General features: G+C 39.2%; 1 protein-coding gene across 3 annotated transcripts in view; it reads left to right on the top strand.

Annotated features, from left to right (window-relative positions):
* The first annotated feature begins 978 nt into the window (after positions 1–978).
* The window catches only part of fam163ab (family with sequence similarity 163 member Ab), a 28,592-nt gene continuing 9,585 nt past the window's right edge, over positions 979–19,985 (top strand). The window contains exons 1-2 of one of the 3 annotated variants that reach the window (XM_078946613.1): positions 979–1,549; positions 2,772–2,876. The gene's annotated coding sequence lies outside the window, so the exon portion shown is untranslated. The remainder of the gene's footprint in view (positions 1,550–2,771; positions 2,877–19,985) is intronic. The other 2 variants (XM_078946614.1, XM_078946612.1) reach the window with 2 other exon arrangements.

The raw sequence follows: 19,985 nt of genomic DNA, 5'->3' as shown, positions 1-19,985 counted from the left end.
AAAACCTTATACTGAAAGCAACTTTTGCAAAGCAAACTATTAGATCATTCAGTTGAAGCTTAATAATGCAAAGCTGTTGCTCATTTGTTTTTATTCCCCCAGAAAGGATTTCATGATTTAATGTTTGCAACAGTTTCATTTCATCCAGCCAATCTCAGTCTGTTTGGGCAGCTATGGGTGACATTGCTCTGTGGAAGTGATAGCGGCTCTCTGAGATACAGATTGAGTGCAGGATTATGCAGCCTTAACCTCACGCTTATCTTCTGTTTTTGTTTTTCATTGTATCCTGGCTCAGTAACTGCTGACGAACATGACTAATGTTTCACAGAACATTTCAGCGGTTGCAACAATAATCTTGCTGCCAGAGATGGCATTACGGGCCCCTTTGCCAGCATCAGTCTTGGGGCTTTTTGAGTGCTTTTGTTGAAGGTAGGGAGTGTTTGAAGGTTAAACCCAGATGAGACAGAACATAGATGCTAAACAGAATCTTCTGCCCCAAGTCCTCCTATGTCCTCAGCTAGTTCTGAGTTTCATTAATTCACGAGCATCCGGCATAATAAGGCAGCAGAGCCCTGTTTAGTGTGCCAGGCCTTCCCTCTCTATTGATATTTACTAGACTTGCTTGCCACAGTGAGTAGATTAAGGGAGCAGTGATTGAGGGCAAATCAATTACTAGCTTCCAGCTCTGTGAGTGGTAGCTTTATGTTGCATTATTTTACTTTGTGTCAGGCAGGCAACAACATTGGCCAGCCTGCTTGAACATGCTGAACCAACCCTCTGAATAATGTTTTCCCAAAATTCAGCATTGGAGTCGGATCCTATTAATTTGACATTTTCTGTGTATTAATCCCATTTATTACTTCAGTTTTAAATATTTTGAGTTTAAAGATTAAAAAAAAAGATAAATTCCATGTAATCCAGTATAGGTTAAACAATTTGGGACTTTTCCTTCCCTTGTTTGCGCTGTTGTCCTCTGTTCCGTGTCCATTCTCCTCCTGCGGGGACGTTGATGCTGATGCGGGGCGGCTCTTCTCCTCCTCCCACCGCCTCCTCCCATCAGTGACTCTGTCATTTCGCCTCACCCTCACTTGTTGGATGTGTCCTCTTGAAGTGATTTCAAATCCACCTGCTCGTCGTTTTGTCCTGTTGGATTCCTGGGGAGATTAGCGCTGTGCGTGAAGGTGAAACATGTTTCTTTGTGCGTAAAAAGACGCTCGCCGCTCGTGCAGCGCAGCGTTCTCCTGGTCCCGCAGCTCGTTTGCGTGCTGCACAGTGACCGTGTTTCCTTCTGGCCCCGCTTCTTTTCGCTGCTGCTTGTCTGACCTCGTGTACGGGGATCCTACAAGCTTCGGGGCGTTTTTTTTTTTATTTTGGTTGTTTTTCTTAAGTCGCTCCGTGCGCACCAGCTCCGGATCATCCTTGAGAGAGCTCAGTCGCAGTCCCATGTGCAGCGTTTCTCTGCTGTCCTCTCTCTGCTATAAAGATGCTGGTGGCTTTGCATGGTCTACAAGAAAACAGGCTGAACTACCCGACTATGTAAGGAAATCAGGTACGTGTGGTGTTATAACATTTTAAAAATGAATGTTTTATAATCTTATTCAACAACAGTATACAAGATTAGTCTGCTGTTGTATTTTTGACATCTTTAAACGTTACCATCGATGTTTACAAATAATAAGATGTTAAGTTAATTTGAAAGATTTTTTTAGTTTATTTTTGCCGCGACTCCCCCCCCCCCCCCAATAGATTTGTTGCATGTACGGTTTAAAAGACAGCAACAGACCTAAGAAGACAGCATCAGAGTTATTTAATGTCTGACGCAACAACAGTCTGCTTTAGAAGTGATCCATTCTGCATTTTATGTGGGATTTTATTTGTTTTTGGTATAAAGATCTGACTGATGCAAAGGCAGTTTTATTATTTTAGGGTATATGTAAATAAATGTAATTTTTAAAAAGGGATTTTAGCCCAACTTAAAAAGTAGAAGAGGCCAGGAAGTAGTAGATTATTGGAGGTTTTTTTTGAATAGGACATTGTTTTCCTTTGGGAGCTGCCTACAACTGTATTGTTTATGGTGTGACTGACTAAACATCTGATTCTGAGCAGAAAACAATGACTTTAGTGCCTGTTTTAGGAGAAACAGCAACACAGATTTAGTTTTGACCATTTTTTAACCCACTCAAATGGAAATTGTGGTTTTGATGTTTTTAACAAGTTCTTGTAGCAGTTTTCTCATGATGGATGACATATATAAGCAAATTAACCCATGAGAACCCAGACCAATTTTTTTCTGAAAAATTAAATAATAAAGAATACACCACAAACCAAGTGGACCACTAAACACATTTCTGATATTTTCTGTCACACTAAGGCCACCATGGGTTCTTACGGGTTAAGATTAAAATTGTGTTTTTAAGTGTTTTTTATTCAAATTGTTGTGAATCAGGAGCAGACGGAAAAAATAGTAGCTTTTGCTGACCTCCACTTCTGCTGTAACAAGAACCAATGTTTTGTTTTTTTCTGTCCCCGTGGACAAAGATGTTAAGCAACTTACTTGTGTGATTGTCCTTTTTTGTGTATGTTGTTTCTAGCGGGACACAGAAATGCGATCGCCCACATTAACACGCAGCAGCAGGTGCTGTGATGATGTGACCCATTTCATACACAGAGACAGAATACAAAGCCATACTAAATAACCATGGATGGAGCAGCCTCTGTCTGATTTCCTGTCCATTCTCTCTCTGACCCACTCCCCTCCCTTCTTGACCAAGATACAACAGGAAGTGAGTTGATTTCCCAAAGGAGTCTGCAGTCAGGGCCACCACAGCTAACACAGCAGCAACAGATATGATCTATCTCACTGGCAGCTTCATTGGGTTAGTATGTCCTTCAGTGATTCTCTGACTGATCCTCCAGACAGAAGAGAATATAGTTTCAGTCTCAGTTAACTGACAAAAAAGATTTTTGCTCCGCCTTTTGACTTTTAACACATCTCCACAGCCTGGAGCCTGATAAAAACTTTGTTTTTGGTGTTTTTTAACATGTTCTTTAGAGATTTTTCTCATGAGGGGAGACATATATAGAGAGAACCCAAATTTCCATTTCTATGTATTTTTTTATTCAAATTGCTGTGAATCAGGAGTAGATGAAAAATGCAGAGGTCTTTTAATTGTAATTAAAAGATCTGTGGGGACACCATTAAAAATAGATCAAAAGATGATCGGATTGGGACTTTAAGCAACTTTGATAACTGCCAATGTCTAACATTTTTTTTGTTCTCATCAGAAACATTTTCTTTGACATTTTTAGGAATTCATGTCAAACGTGGAATACTTTATTAAATGAAATGGAAAAATAGAGCTGTTTCTATGAAAAAGTCCAAGAATCACCATCTTCCATCATCTCCACACAAAACGAACCTCTGAGTGTTCGGCTGTGAGTGCAGTTTTTGAAGAGTTGGACTGAGTCGTAGATTTGAGCTCTAATGCTTGCAGGAGGCAGAGTGCTGTGCCTAACCTGCCTTTGCATGCAGCCTTACCTCTGCTGGAACTCGTCTCAATGTAACCTCTGGAACAACATGTAGAGAAGAGTGTTTTTTCAGCCGAGCACTGGCGTGTGTGCTTCTGGTTCATGTGCATGTGTGTGTGGGTGTGTGTGTGTGTGTGGTGTCTCAAACTAACCAGGAGGAGAAAGTGTTTCAGTGTTTCAGGGTTGATGGGTAAATTATTCATGACGTTTTTTGTGTGGCAGTGGGATTGGTAATTCTTGCCATAGAGTTGCGAGTTAAGTGCACTGTAGTGACACACTGGCAGTGAGCTGTATTCAGAGGGCAGTGAAGCAGCAGCAGGTCAGGATATTAGCTTCACCCTGTCTTTGGAGGACTAAAAACTCAAAGAAAGACTTGAATCTCCTCTGATAGCAGCTTTCTGGCATTAGCATCCAGTAGTGAAAGCTTCTTTTGACTGCTGGACCAATAAGAGGAAACCCCTTTCTTCTCTAAGTCATCTTCATAATGTTTAGACTCCCAGCTTACAGGCAAATAATAATGTACTGCAGTGTTTCTCTGCCTGAGGATCCAGGATTATTATCTTGGAAAAGATTTACAGTAATTGTAATGTCCTTTTCATGCTTCTTGGTTAGACTTGAGAGAGGGAAATTTTTTTTGTGGCTGTTTCATCTCTTGGAATGGGATTGATTCTAATTAGGCATATTATTTCATTTTTAATTAAAGTCAACATAGGGCTGATTGTCACTGTGAAACCGCTACATTCACATTCATGAGCTCACAAGTTGAATCAACTCTCGATTCAACCTAACAAATAATGGAAAATATGTTTATCTAACATTTTTATTGTAAACGTTAATATATTTATTGTGGAAAAGGGTTTTTTTTCCACAATTTTTTTATTTTAACTGGAAAAAGGTGGGCATTTGGTCAAAATGATTTGGTAAAATGATTTGTTACATTAAAATAAAATAAAAATAAAAAGTTTTGTTTGGCCTGATTTGACTTTAGTAAATGAATTGTTTAAACCCATTTGAAGAAATTATATATTTCTACAAAAAACAGAGTTATCATTAAAAAAAACACTTTAAAGCAGGCGAGAAAGCTGGATTTTATTAAAATTTTCCAAAGTTTTTTGTTTTATATTTTTATTTGATACATGTCAGTGGTGATTTGTTAAAGTCCCTAGTGAGGGTGGGTAGATGGAAAAACCCAAGTTGTTTATAAAATATTATCGGTTTGAGGCACAGTGGGCTTATTTATGCCAATATATAAACGTTAAACCAGGAGTGTCAAAATCCAGACCTCGAGGACTGGTGTCTTACAAGTTTTCCTACTTATGCCAATGAAGCTCCTTATTGGCCAAACACACCTGATCCATGTATTCAGCAGCAGCAGCAGATCAGGTGGAATTTCTGGGAAAGCAGCAGGAGGCCGGCCCTCGAGGCCTGGAGTTTGACACCCCCTGTGGTAAATGAAACTTGATGTCCTCTGCCTAAATGTGATGACAGGGCCAAGCACCAGCACAATAGACAACCCACATGTGATGGTGGATGGTCGAAAAGAAAATGCTGAGCTAAAATTATTCAGCCGTCATTACAGTCCAACGTGTGGTAATACTTCAGTTTTTGGAAAATCAGAGAAGTTTGAAATAAATCACTTGTTTAAATCCTTCAGTAAAATATGGCAGGAGCAGGACTTGTCTTTCAAATCTCTTAAATTGTCTTTCCTGCTAAAGACTCAGACCACGCTGACATGTTTAGAATTTTTAGCTAAAGACGTCCTGGATAAGTTTTAAGTCAGTGACAGTGAATATCGACGATGAATTGTATCGTCAACTACAAATTATGGTATGAATTGAATTGTTGTTCAAACGAATTGTCAGACCCCCAGTATTTGTGCATTAGCGTCTGCCACTTCACCACCAATGGGTTCCTAAAGACTGCATATAAATGTGAAGGTGTTTTGCTACCTTAATATTAATGGCTGAAGATAGAAAAACTGGCAGACATGTCGGGACGCTAACACCATTTGTGGGATGCTAAAGAATACCCTAAAAGAAAAGAATTAAACCTAAATATGACAGACGTAAAAGGGAGAAAATGACTCATTATTCATGGAATTATGTGACAGAACTGCAAAAACTAACCTGCCCCGTAGTGGGCCTGTCAGTTCATCCATCTATGCAAAAAATGACAAGAAGATCTGGCAAGAGAGACTGAAACCATGGCCTTCTGTCAATACTGATAACCAGCTAATGGGAAACAGCTGTGTTGATTGCAAACAGAAACCAGATGTGAGAAGAAAAACACATTGATCAGTGGGACAACATTATGTACTCAAAGAAATAAATATAAAAATAGCAAAACAACAAAAAGAACTAAAACCATGGTTCATTGCCTCCTATATCTCCATTTCTCTGTACCTGTTTAACAATAAATGGAGTCATTTCTAACCTTTATCACTGTGAATCTGTTTTAATTTACATGCACAAGTTCTGGGTACAATAATGTACGTTTTCTATGTTTTTATAACTGATAGTCAAGCAAATGTGCCAGAGCATTTGGTATACTTTGCTTGCCTGCTAGTTAAATATTAAAGTGTTGCTGGAATTTTAAAATCACGTTTTCATCTTTTCTAAAATTTGATCAAATACAAATAATAGATGGGCAAACATATTTGAACTATTTACCTCATTTTGAGAAAACAAATCAATAATTAAATACAAATATTGCAAAATTCTGTAGGAAAATGTTTAGGGCAAATGTTTCATAATAATGTTTTGAAAATACTTTCAGCCAAATGTCTGGCATTACAGGGGACTCTGTGTTCAGATACAACATCGCTTAAAGACCCACTATTTAAGCTGTGTGTTTTTGTGGCATTTTGCTTATAGAGCAGATATTTAAAGAAAATTAAGCTTAAAATTGTATTTCTGAGTATTTCTTTATTCAACTCTTGGTAAATCAGGAGCAGATGAATAAATCGAGTTGGAAAAAACTTGTAGAAGTGACGTACGAGCTGCAATCCCCCTGCTCTCTTCCATTCTAATGCATCCACTTGTACACAAATGGATCCATGTAGGTCTTTGTTTTCATCATCTGAACTGGGAACCGCCTCAAAGCTGTACAGCTAAATAGCTCTGATGTTGGTCGCCTTTTTTTTTGCACTGCCAATGTTAGGCTGGGGTTCTGAGGGGCTGCAAGCTAATTCTCTCCATTTCCCATCATCCATCATGTAAACAGATAGATGGATGGGAAGTAAGGGTAGGCATACTTCACCCCAAAAGTCCTTTCCCCATCTCAAGGGTGAGTTTTGAATAAATTTTTGTTGCTTTGCAGAAACTCTATCCTAATTTAGTGTTTTTTTAACCTTTTTTGAGCCGAGGTGCACTTTTTCCTTGACAAAAATCACACCAACAATCAAAAATGGAAAAAAAGGAGAAACTCTGTAGTCTGTTTTGATAAACAGTCTCTGTAATCTCACATGCATTTGATTTTACACTGAGGCACAAAATGCTTGAAGTTCCAGCTTGTTTTCCTAAAAGTTGTGATAGTTGTCAATAACATTTTTCAACTAAATTAGTTAAATGTTTACCCAGGTTTGTGTTTTCTCCAGTTTATTATAATGCCATTTCATGCAACCTCATACTAAAAAAGCAAAAACAAAACAAATAAAAACAATAATATATTTTTTCTAAATAGCGATTTATTTTTTTGAAATGTTTTTTTTGTTAATGCCAATTTGAACAATTATATAATGAGAACATACTTGATAAATTTTACACAAAAACGACCAACATTATATTCCTGTTCATTCATTCAAGTTTTTCTTTGGTCTAAATAAAAAGTTTAACTTTAAAAAATAAGGTTTTTTGACTGAATACATTCTTTTCAATTTTGAGAAACCTTGAGCCATGTCTGCACCAGGGAGTAAGGGCTTTAACCTTGTCTGATTGGTCAGACTGATAATTTAATGCTCTAAGAATGAGTGGTAGAGAGAGTTTAAGGGGTGGGACGGTTCCAAAACATCTATCGGCTATATCGCGGTTCCATCATCAAAAATCAACTAAATATGTGTTGTTGAGTATTTTATGATTTTTCACATCCTAACTACTCTGTTTTATCAAGTTTTTTTGGGGGGGGAGGGCTAAAAACAGAATAATGATAATTGCAAGACCGGTGGGAACGCTTTAACCGTTGTGCTATCCTAGGCACTTTGACATTGGGAGTTGGGTCATCTAGACCCCACAAGACAGTGCGCTGAACCTTTTTTCTTCAATGATTTGTGATCTTCACTGGTGTCCATGGATTACATGAAATCTTTCCACCTTTATCCACCTTTGTCATGGTAGGGAGAACACATCAATGCAAGGGTGGGGTCATCTAAGATAGCACAAGGGTTAAAAAATCGATCAAAAGATGATTGGAGTGGGAGTCTAAGTTAAAAACATCTCCATCAGCCTCAATTAGGCAGGTTGTAATTGATGTTTCTTCTAAAATGTAAAATTTAGGTCCATTATTTATGTTCAAACTACTCCACTGAGGCAATAAGTGAATTTTTACTAACATATTTAATCTCAGTATTTCAATGATGATCCCACTAACCCAAACTTGTGTTTCCATGTTACAGACAGGTTAGCTATCTGTTGTTTTAGTACAAGTTTCTATTGGTGCTTGAGAAGCTGTCATTTCTTATTATTCTTCACTGAACAACCTCTTGAAATCTAAACTGACAGCTATAGCTATTGAGAAGATCAGGTACCATGTACTTTTAGAGGCCTGGGAGTACGTTTCGTGAGGATCACTCATGCGTGCCCTGCGGCATGTGGATGTGAATGCAGCTCTGAAGTTCAGTCACGCTGAGTGAAGATGAGGCCACAGTGAGGAAGTTCTGTTGGCACAGCCAGAGGCCTCTGGAAGAGAAAAGCTGTTATCTGCCAACGTGGCTCTGCCGCTCGCTGCTCGATCTGCGGTGACTCGACAAAAACACACAAGCGCCTGCGGACAGAATCAGAACGACAAACTCATGCCTTCAAAAACACAGGCTGGAGAAGACATGGTATTCTGTGACTTACATGTACTTCCATGTGTGTGTCCAAACTTTTGGTCTGTACTGTACATTTGTGGGGAAATACTGTGAAGATCAAAAAGTACAAACATCTATCAAATACATTTTTTTCTGTGACTGACATTTCCTTTAAATAGATTGTGGCATCAAGAGTGAAATAAGAATTCTTTCAAATTTTATGACAATGGCTCTGAATCCCCCCCTAATCCCTAACTACTAAAAAAACAATATATTGTGGGACTATCCAGTGCCTATAAGCAAATCGAACACCATTCCATACTGTTTTTTTATAACGGCGAATATGACATCATCGATTTGACTGAAAATATACTTGATAAAAGTATTTTGCGACGACTATTTATGAATCTACTGAATTCTGAACAGGAAAACTTTGATGGTTTATTAAAAAAATACATTTAAATGCATTTTGTTTTTGCATTAATTGTTTAAAATGCAATGCATTGTGGTCTGTATTTACCAATCTAGTGAGCTTCGATACACACTGGTTTTTCTCAGAGACATCCGGGAAATTTCAAGGATACTCAATTTGGAATTGTAGATTCACTACAAAATAGACACTTACAAAACGTGTAAAAAGGAATTCTCCTCCACCCACAAAAGGGACGTGGATAACCCTACCGGCGGAGGGAAAGTCAGCCCTACATCGCCACTGCTTGTACCTAAAAAAACACTTTCAGACATCACTACAGCTTCAAATACCCTTATAGGTGGAGCAGTAAGGAGGAGCCAGAGGGGTGCGGAAACAATTAGGATTCGGCCTCTGTATGGTGACTTTCTGCATTTACAGTAAATTTAAAATAAATAGTATTTGTTATCCACGACAAAAAATAGATGACAAAATGTTATATTTAAGGCATCATTGATGTTCTAAAACTTAAAATAGGCTCTCAAAATCAAAAGAAACATAGAAATGTCATGAAAATAGAAGTGGAAAATGAGATTAATAAAAAACAGATTATTAAATTGTTACTATTTTTAATCCTCACGATGTCTTTTTGATTTTTGGGTATCCATACAAAAAAATAAAATAAATAAACAACTGTCACACACAAATAGTCTACTTCCAAACCAACTTTCTATTGCAATTTGTTTCTTAAAAGTTTTATAATTAAAAAGTGAGCAACATTGTTAAATGTGTTTTCACCTTTTTATGGCTTTGCAAATCTTTGTTTTTTTTTTCTTCCTTGTGCCATCTTAGATGACCCCACCCTTACATTGATCCCTACCATGACAAAGGTGGATAAAGGTGGAAAGATTTCATGTAATCCATGGACACCAGTGAAGATCACAAATCATTGAAGAAAAAAGGTTCAGCGCACTGTCTTGTAGGGTCTAGATGACCCAACTCCCAATGTTAAAGTGCCTAGGATAGCACAAGGGTTAAATCAACCACCCCAATGTCCTCTTTCATTACATCCGTGAAACTTCTTTAGCATCTTTTTACCAACACAATCCCTATCCCTCCTCTCAATGTGTCCAAACCATCTCGATCTGCTTCTATATTCATCTGTTCCTTCTCCCCCCCCCCCCCCCCCCCCCCCCTTTGGCTGTTGACGCTAATGTAGAAACCCTCCTCTTAAAGTCCACTTAAAGTCCTCCACCTTCATTAATCTCAATTCAAACACCCCTGCCTCGTCTAGCCTCATCTGTCAGTCATCACCACAGCAAACAGGAAGCTGTAAGCTGATCCTTGGTGTGCGGCCCCTCTTCCACCTTAAACTTCTCTGTCGCACCTACAGCACATCTCATCACTGTCTTATAGCTCTCGTGCATGTCATGATCAATTCCAACATACACCTCTGTCACTCCAAACTTCCTCATACAAACCACAGCTCCTCTCTACCCTGTCATAGACTTTCTCTAAATCTACATTGACATGATGCAGTTCCTTCTGAGCTTCTCTGTTCTTCTCCAGATGCATCCTCAAAGGAAATATAGCATCAGGGGTTCTCTTTTCTTTTTCATTGAAACCATGCTGTTGCTCACAAGTGCTCACTTCTGACCTCAGCCTGGCTTCCACTGCTCTTTCCCATAACTTCATTGTGTGACTCATGAGCTTTATTCCTCTGTGGTTTCCACAGCCCTGCACATCTGCCTTCTCCTTAAAAATCGGCAACAAAACACTTCTCCATTTCTCAGGCATCCTCCTACTCCAAGATTTTGTTCAACAGTCTATTCAAAAACGTTCACTTCTATACCTCCATTGGATTGTTTAAATACTTTACAAATGAAACTCAAGCTCTATGAATTTCAATACCGTTTTAAAAACCAGAATGACTCACTTTTTAATGAAGCACTTTATTCTATATATATCTATATTATCTATATATCTATATTTCCTATAATGAAAAGTTAACTTTACTGCATCAACCACTTTATTTTATATGTTTACAGAAGAGAATGGAACTGAAATGCATCCACATGAGTTAAATGAGAAATTACTATAAAAATAATAATTTCTTCTTACACATTTGTATGTATGCATACAAATATGCATACATTTGTATGTGTAGATTGACAAACTATGTAGAGCTTCATATACCAGGTCCCTCTTTTATTTGTTTTTCATGCCGCAAATCCATGCAGACGTTTTTAATTCAATCTGAAAAATTAAATGTTTTAAATATGTTAAATCAATAGAACTATATTTTGCATGAACATACATGCAAAGATAATTTAACTTATTTAAAGTGTTCTCAGAGGCGTTTCACTCTGGATGTTGAGTTCTGCTGGTTTTTCAGAATCCCTGCATTACCTGCTGTTTCATACCTGCATGCGATGTGTTGTGCTTACAAGAAGCTAGAAAGGCAGGTTGGTTGGAAAACGGCCTGGAGTTTGACACCTGTGTGCTAGCTTGACCATCTCATGTCCTTTAATGAAATCAGCTTGCTGACCAGCAAAATGGGAGTACAGTAATTATGGCATTTCTGCTGTGCTGCCCTGTGCTGTGTGTGTGCTCAGCGACGATACGCTGCTGCCAAATGTGAAGACGAGTTGGCATTTCAAAGGATAGCAGGGGAGGAGCAAAGCAGGGATGATAAAATCTCTGCAAATCTGCTACAGCATTGTGGTGCTCAGCTTGTGGAGAGGTTAAAGTGTGACAGTGAAAGGTTGTGGACCGGTGCCATTAATACAGGTAACAAATGAATGGCAGAAAGGCTTAAAGAACAAGTCTTGCTTGTTTTTAGGAGCTTTTTACTTATTTTCTGCACAGTTGGACATGTAAATTTTTAAAAAATTATATGATATGATTTACTAAATTCTTTCTTCATATTCTGTCTCTCACAGTTGAAGTATGTGCAACATTATGGACCTCTCTCATCTCTTTAAGTAGATTAACTTGCAGAATCAGTGACTTCCAATTATTTATTTATTTTTGCACCACTGTATGCACAAAGCAGCAACTCTTCCACCGAGTGTGACCTGAACCATTTCAAAATGGCTTTTTTGTCAACTTTTATTCAAAATAAAAATAAGACTTTTGGAAATAGACTTTATAACAGGGCAGCTATACTGAACTGCATTAAAGTGATGAAGTAGCCGATCAGTGTAAGTGTTGTTACTTCTAATTAAATTACTACAACAGAGAAAAAGGAGAAGATTAGTGTCAGGATGGTCAATAAACTGATTTTGTAAAGTGAGTCTTTAATTAGATAATTAGGAAAAGAAATGCAGAGATTTTACACAGACTTTATATTCCTGTCACTACAAAATCTCATCATACATCTTGAAAAATATATAAATAAAAGCATTAGCTGTTATGAAAAGTCTATTAATCACAAAGATGGCTGTTTTCACCAGAACAGTTTTGCTGTACAGCAAAGAGTGTGTGTAGAGGATGATAGACAGAAGCAGTGAAGCACTAATACAGACTTTGATAATGAGGATTTTATGAGAGTGTAAAAATGCATAGTTATGTTGTTGAAACTTTATTATGAAACAGGTGAACTGAAATGTTCCACTACTTTTCACATTTCCTCTCTGCTCCACAGTGTAGAAAGGCTGAATCAGGAGCTGGCACAGTGGGCTGGTTCATAGTACAGCTGCCTTGAGAGGAGCAGCATATAATGTACACCGGTTATAAATCTGTTGTAGAAGCTACAGCTTCAGAACATGGTTCACTGTGTGGTGGAGGGAGTTGGAGGGGGGGTCTAGAGCTTTGTTCCAACTTTTGCTGTCCCTCCATCTTCCCAGTAACCATACTAACTCACTGACTTTATTGATCTTGTGCTTAATTCGATTAATCAGGTACTCTGACAAAAGGTCTTGTCAGCATAAAAAGTTTTTTTTTGGTTTAGATTTAAAAGTTGCCTTGTCTTTTACTGGAAAATAATGCATAGAGAATGTGTTAAAAATATGTATATATAAATATGTATTTATTTGTTTAATCTTTTGATAAGAAAAGACAGGATTAGCCCCTTGAGATGCCACATCTCATTTTCAATGGGTTCTTTCTGTTAGATGTATGACAAAAGAAAAGCTGACAAAGTAGAGTTGGGTAGCAAATACACTTAGAGAAACAGACAAAGGGAAATACAAAAAATAGAGTTACCAACACAAGACATACACACAAAAAAAGTCTTGATCTTTTACCCCTCATGCCAATGCTTTTTAACAAAGTATATTCAATCATAACACAACTTAATTGATGTTTAAATATACTAAATATGAAACAAAAACAAACATTTTCAGATGATCTTAGTTATCAAGAGTTGAGGACATGTTTATGAATCGCCGTTGCTGTATATGGAAATCCTAAAGAGAAAATATTAATAAGGATTGTTTTCAGATTTCCTAAGCTTGATTTATGCATGGGGCTCTTTGATCTTCTAAAAGTCTCTTTGTAAAAGACCTATCAGGATGTGGGGCTGAGATTGGAGTATTCAAGTAGTTTATCCCAAAGCTAGACTGTTCAAACTCTATATACTTGTTAGGGTGAATGAGGCTGGACCCAGAAGCAGGACAGAAACAGATGGTCAATGAGTTAAAGTCTTTATTTTGTCCCACTGGTGGTGGAGAGTTCTGGCTTGGAAGCCTTGTGGCTTGGATGTCTGATGGAATGAAGAGCTGCTGGTCTGGTGGGGGTTGCAACGAATGTGAAATCTTGTGGAGCCTTGCTTGGAGTCTTGATCATGGCTGGCAGTCGTAAACAATGGTGAAGATGAAGCTGGTGTCAATTCACACACTGCCTTCATCAGCCAAGGACCAGGCTAACCACTATGGGAGACAGAGCCTTTCAGGAAGCTGCCCCTCGACTCTGGAACAATCTTCCACAATCCCTCAGAGCCCCACAAAGCCTTGGCACATTCAAAAAAGGCTTAAAAACTTTTCTTTTTAATAATGCTTTTTAGTACTTTCATTGTTGTTTTATTTTTGTCTAACCTTGTTCTTATTGTAAATCATTTTTATTTCTGCCTCCATTGTAGCGCTTTGGGATTTTATCTAAAATGTAAAGCGCATTCTAAATAAAATTTATTATTATTATTATTATTATTAATTCCTGAAGAGGCAGAAAAACAGTGGATTAGTTTGCAGAAGGGATGGCATAGGCAGAGAGCTTGGCTTAGCCGTGGCCTAGAGCTTTGCATTAGTCAATACTCTGAGAGCAGTTTGACTGATGTGGGCTGGAGGGTGAGGAGTCCATTATAAGCTGAAGACTGATGAGGAGATGGGTAACAGGTGAGGAGTGGGAGGAGACCATAATCCCAACAATACTGTGGTGACATTGGGTGAACATTTGTCTTAAGTTTTTTTTTTTTTTAATCTGTACACTGGTGTATGTGTTTTAGGGGAGAGCCTTTCAATTTTTTAAGAGTTTTTGCACGGATTTTCATTTTATGACTTTTGTTTTTTAATGTTCTTGGGATGAATTGTTGTTTTTATCAGCCCAACTGTTTTTTTTAAAAACCATGTCGATTAAAAGACCATAAAGTTTAGTAGTTGTATTTATTCTTTTATCAATCATCCCTGCCTTGTTACATATGAATACATGTTTTCACATGTAATTAGGGCATTTTTCTTAAAATCATCTGAACCCTTCCCCCCATTGACTTAGAGAACCAGTCTGAGCGAGTGTACCCTCACCCCTAGATGACCCAGGTAAACTCACCCAAAGTTTACTTCCGGCTCCAACAAAATGAAGTCAATTCAGTTGGCATTTTTTTGCAATAGAAGTCTATGGGATTTCGGCTTTTTGGAGCCACTGGGTACTTCCCGTTTGGAAGGTGAGGGCAGAGAGATGATTTATCATTTAGAGCAGCAGGGATGACTTAAATAGAAAGTAGAAAATGTTTTATTCTAACATTTTACCAATGATTCTGCTTCAACGGAAAATTATCAGCATAACAAAAGACAGTCTGCAATTTACACAGCCCTGTCAGTAGCAGATCCACACAACCAAACAGCCATGCAGCGGTCTTAAGTTCTCACACAGACACGCTGTATTCATGCACACACAGACACCTACGCTGGGCTGCAACATGACAGAAAGAAGAAGCAGCAGAGCTTTTGGAATTCCAGATAACAGGATTAAACTAATTACATTTCGACTGTGACCATGAATCCTGTTTGCATGTGTGACTTGCTTTCCACAGCAGCCATAGAACTAAAAGACGATGTGGAGAATTTCCTAGAGATCGACCCTAAATGCAAGAACATATTCAGGTTGGAGATTCTGTTCAATTTTGTGTTTATTCAAGCAAACTTTGTAGTATTGGACTGCAAATAAATGTTTTTAAGATTTAGTACTTCCTTGTTTAAAAATTGTGTTTTTTAAAAAAGAAAATGTGTTTTTTTTCCCCTCCCATTTTTAATAGGAAAAGCATCAACAGAAATGAGGTTGCTAATGTCTTTGACACCACAATGAACCCAGTCCTTTTTTTCCCTTAACATTAAGTCTTTGCTTTCTTTTTATATATTAGGCTTCATGAAAAAAATATAATTTGTATTTTTGGTGTCATTTCGTGAAAAGCATTGAAAAAAACAAACGTTAAAGAAGTTTAATATTTTTCCACACAATAAAGAAAATCCAGCAACACTGTTGATCAGATTAAAGACCCCTTCAGATATTAATGGTCTTTTTGGTGCTTTATATATAAAAAAATATATACTTTATATATATAAAGACAATTTATATATGTCCAAAAAGGGCTGATGGGAAATGAACCCAGCCAGGCTTACTCCTCGTAAACAGTCCCGCCCACAATTCAGACAAATTTCTGATGAACCCTGCTGCAGAAACTATGTTTTAGAATTTGACCGTTTAAAAAAAAAATAATTAGATTTAAAATATTTAGCCTAAAAACAGAATAATCATAATTAAAAGACCACTGGGAACAGTTTACAGTAGATCAAAAGATGATTGGAGTGGGACTCAAACACAAAATACGGTAATTTCTTTTTTTCTGCTTACACTTCAATGAAAAGTTCTATGAAATTTGTATTTTTGGTGCAATTCATAAAATTCATAAAACCCTGAAAAAAAAATCCAAAACAAAATTCTGCAAAATTTATAATCACATTAAATAAATAGGAAGGAGCAATGATTTAATGGTGAAAACTTGTTATAAAGCTACATTTTTAAGGCTCAAACTACAGAGGTTTTACACTTTAGCAATCATTGTTTAAGCTGTTTTTACACATTTGTTTTTACAAAATTAAAGTTTCTTTAATGTCAGTGTAAAAGAAAAGAAAGATCATCAGGGCGTTAGTGCTGATCAGAGTTTCCGCTTCCATTTCCAGAAGTCTTTGTGATGCTTTTTCAGCACTGAGAGGCATGTGGTTTTGACTTAAATGTAAAAACATAATCAAAAAACAGTCTTCCCAAACAAACCACGCAGGACACACAGATTTCCACAGCCCTCTTGTTGCGTCATGCCCTTGTTGCTTACCCCACACCCAGCCTCTCATTTCGAGCTGCAAGAGTGCATGCTGTGAAGTGCATCTGTTAAGAGCTACTGTGGAAAAAAGTCGTCTTCACACTGTTTGCACATTGTCGTGAAACTTTTATGAAAAAGACCACAGATCCAGCTCCAACAGGGGATGTATTAAATCTGGGACAAATTTTTGTCTGCTTCTAATGTTTGCTGTTGCTTTTTGATTTTAGTATTGAATGGTGAAGAAACATTAGAAATGTTTAAAATGTGTGAAAAAATTGGGGTTTTCATTTGAGCGTTTTTTATAAATTAGCATTTCATGCCGACAATCTAGCCACAGGGGTTGCAAGCCAGTTACTTCTGTGCCGGTCCCAAGCCCGGATAAATAGAGAGGGTTGCGTCAGGAAGGGCATCCGGCGTAAAAATTGCCAAAATAACCATGCGAATCATCCACAACACTTTAGACATACCGGATCGGTCGAGGCCCGGGTTAACAACGACCGCCACCGATACTGTTAACCTACAGGGTGTCGGTGGAAATTTGACTACTGTTGGTCGAAGAAAGAGGGGAGGCAGAAGGGTCCGTGGCCAGAGAGAGAAGGGAAAAGGCAGGAACATAGGTTTGAGAATAGGGACTCTTAACGTTGGCACAATGACAGGGAAAGGCAGAGAGCTGGCAGACATGATGGAGAGAAGGAAGGTAGATGTACTGTGTGTGCAGGAGACAAGGTGGAAGGGCAGCAAGGCACGTAGTATTGGAGGAGGATACAAACTGTTCTATCATGGTGTTGATAGGAAGAGAAATGGGGTAGGAGTGATTCTGAAGGGGGAGTTTGTAAACAGTGTTCTAGAGGTGAAAAGAGTCTCAGACAGGATGATGAGCCTAAAGTTAGAAATTGAAGGGGTGATGGTGAATGTAGTCAGTGGGTATGCGCCACAGGTTGGCTGTGAGTTAGAAGTGAAGGAGAGATTCTGGAGTGAGTTGGATGAGGTCATCGAGAGTATCCCCAGAGGAGAGAGAGTTGTTATTGGAGCCGACTTTAATGGGCATGTTGGTGAGGGCAACAGAGGTGATGAGGAGGTGATGGGCAGGTTTGGTGTGAAGGAAAGGAATCTGGAGGACAGATGGTGGTGGACTTTGCAAAGAGGATGGAAATGGCTGTAGTCAACACTTTCTTCCAGAAGAGAGAGGAACATAGAGTGACATACAGAAGTGGAGGTAGGAGTACTCAGGTGGACTACATCCTATGTAGACGAGGTCATTTGAGAGAGGTTAATGACTGCAAAGTGGTGGTAGGAGAGAGTGTAGCCAGACAGCACCGCATGGTGGTGTGTAAGATGACTCTGGAGGTCAGGAAGAAGAAGAGAGGGAAAACAGAAAAGAAGACCAAGTGGTGGAAGCTACAGAATGAAGAAACTTGTGAGGAATTTAGGCAGAAGTTGAGACAGGTCCTGGGTGGTCAGGATGAGCTTCCAGAGGACTGGGAAACTACAGCAGAGATTATCAGGGAAACAGGTAGGAAGGTGCTAGGTGTGTCATCTGGAAAGAGGAAAGACGGTAAAGAGACTTGGTGGTGGAATGAGGAAGTACAGGAATGCGTCCAGAGGAAGAGGTTAGCTAAAAGGAAGTGGGATGTAGAAAGGACTGAGGAAGGTAGACAGGAGTACAAGGAAGCGCAGCGTAGAGTGAAGAGAGAGGTGGCAAAGGCCAAACAGAAAGCTTACGATGAGCTATATGACAGGCTAGACACAAAGGAAGGAGAGAAGGACTTGTTCAGGCTAGCCAAACAGAGATACAGAGATGGGAAGGACGTGCAACAGATAAGGGTGATTAAGGACAGAGATGGAAAGGTGCTAACAACCCAGGAGAGTGTACAGAAAAGATGGAAGGAGTATTTTGAGGAGCTGATGAACGAGGAAAATGACAGGGAAAGAAGGGAGGAAGATGTGGTTGTTGTGGAGCAGGAAGTAGCAGAGATTGGAAAGGATGAGGTTAGGAAGGCTCTGAAAAGGATGAAGAGCGGAAAGGCCGTTGGTCCTGATGACGTACCTGTGGAGGTATGGAAGTGCTTAGGAGAGACAGCAGTGGAATTTCTAACGAGCTTGTTCAATAGGATTCTAGAGAGTGAGAAGATGCCTGAGGAATGGAGGAGAAGCGTTCTGGTCCCGATCTTTAAGAACAAGGGTGACACGCAGAACTGCAGCAACTATAGAGGAATAAAGTTGATGAGCCACACAATGAAGCTGTGGGAAAGAGTAATGGAAGCCAGGCTTAGGAAGAAGGTGGAGATTTGTGAGCAGCAGTATGGTTTCATGCCCCGTAAGAGCACCACTGATGCCATTTTTGCTTTGAGAATGTTGATGGAAAAGTACAGAGATGGTCAGAAGGAGCTGCATTGTGTGTTCGTAGATTTAGAGAAGGCGTATGACAGGGTGCCGAGGGAGGAGCTGTGGTACTGTATGAGGTCGTCTGGAGTGGCAGAGAAGTATGTCAGAGTAGTTCAGGACATGTATGAGAGAAGTATGACGGTGGTGAGATGTGCTGTAGGTCAGACAGAGGAGTTCAAGGTGGAGGTGGGACTACACCAAGGATCAGCTTTGAGTCCTTTTTTGTTTGCTATGCTGATGGACAGGCTGACAGACGAGGTAAGACAGGAATCTCCCTGGACAATGATGTTTGCGGATGACATCGTAATTTGCAGTAAGTGTAGAGAGCAGGTGGAGGAACAGCTAGAGAGGTGGAGGTTTGCTCTGGAAAGAAGAGGCATGAAGGTCAGTCGTAGTAAGACAGAATACATGTGTCTGAATGAGAGGGATCAAGGTAGAAGCGTTAGGTTACAGGGGGCTGAGGTGAAGAAGGTGCAGGAGTTTAAGTACTTGGGGTCAACAGTTCAGTGTGATGGGGATTGTGGAAAAGAGGTGAAGAGGCGAGTGCAGGCAGGTTGGAGCGGTTGGAGGAAAGTGTCAGGAGTGTTGTGTGACAGAACAGTGTCAGCAAGACTCAAAGGAAAGGTGTACAAGACAGTGGTGAGACCAGCTCTGCTCTATGGGTTAGAGACGGTAGCAGTGAGACAGAGACAAGAGGCTGAGATGGAGGTAGCAGAGATGAAGATGTTGAGGTTCTCCTTAGGAGTGACCAGGTTAGACAGGATAAGGAACGAGTACATCAGAGGCACAGCTCATGTTGCCTGTGTTAGCGACAAAGTCAGAGAAGCCAGACTGAGATGGTTTGGACATGTTCAGAGGAGGGATAGTGGATATATTGGTAGAAGGATGTTGGAGATGGAGCTGCCTGGCAGGAGGACAAGAGGACGGCCAAAGAGAAGATGTATGGATGTCTTAACAGAGGACATGAAGTTGGCTAATGTTAGGGTAGAAGATGTCCATGACAGAGTGAGGTGGAAAACGAGGATTCGCTGTGGCGACCCCTGATGGGAAAAGCCGAAAGAGAAAGAAGAAGAGCATTTCATGCCGACATGCCAATTCCTGTGTTGTTGTATTGTTTGTCCAAAAGC

Source organism: Oryzias latipes, chromosome 4, assembly GCF_053564925.1.
Source record: "Oryzias latipes strain Hd-rR chromosome 4, Olatipes_Hd-rR_3.1".
NCBI classification, from domain to species: Eukaryota; Metazoa; Chordata; class Actinopteri; order Beloniformes; family Adrianichthyidae; genus Oryzias; species Oryzias latipes.
Note: the sequence above shows the minus strand (reverse complement) of the source record. Positions and strands in the feature narration are given on the sequence as shown.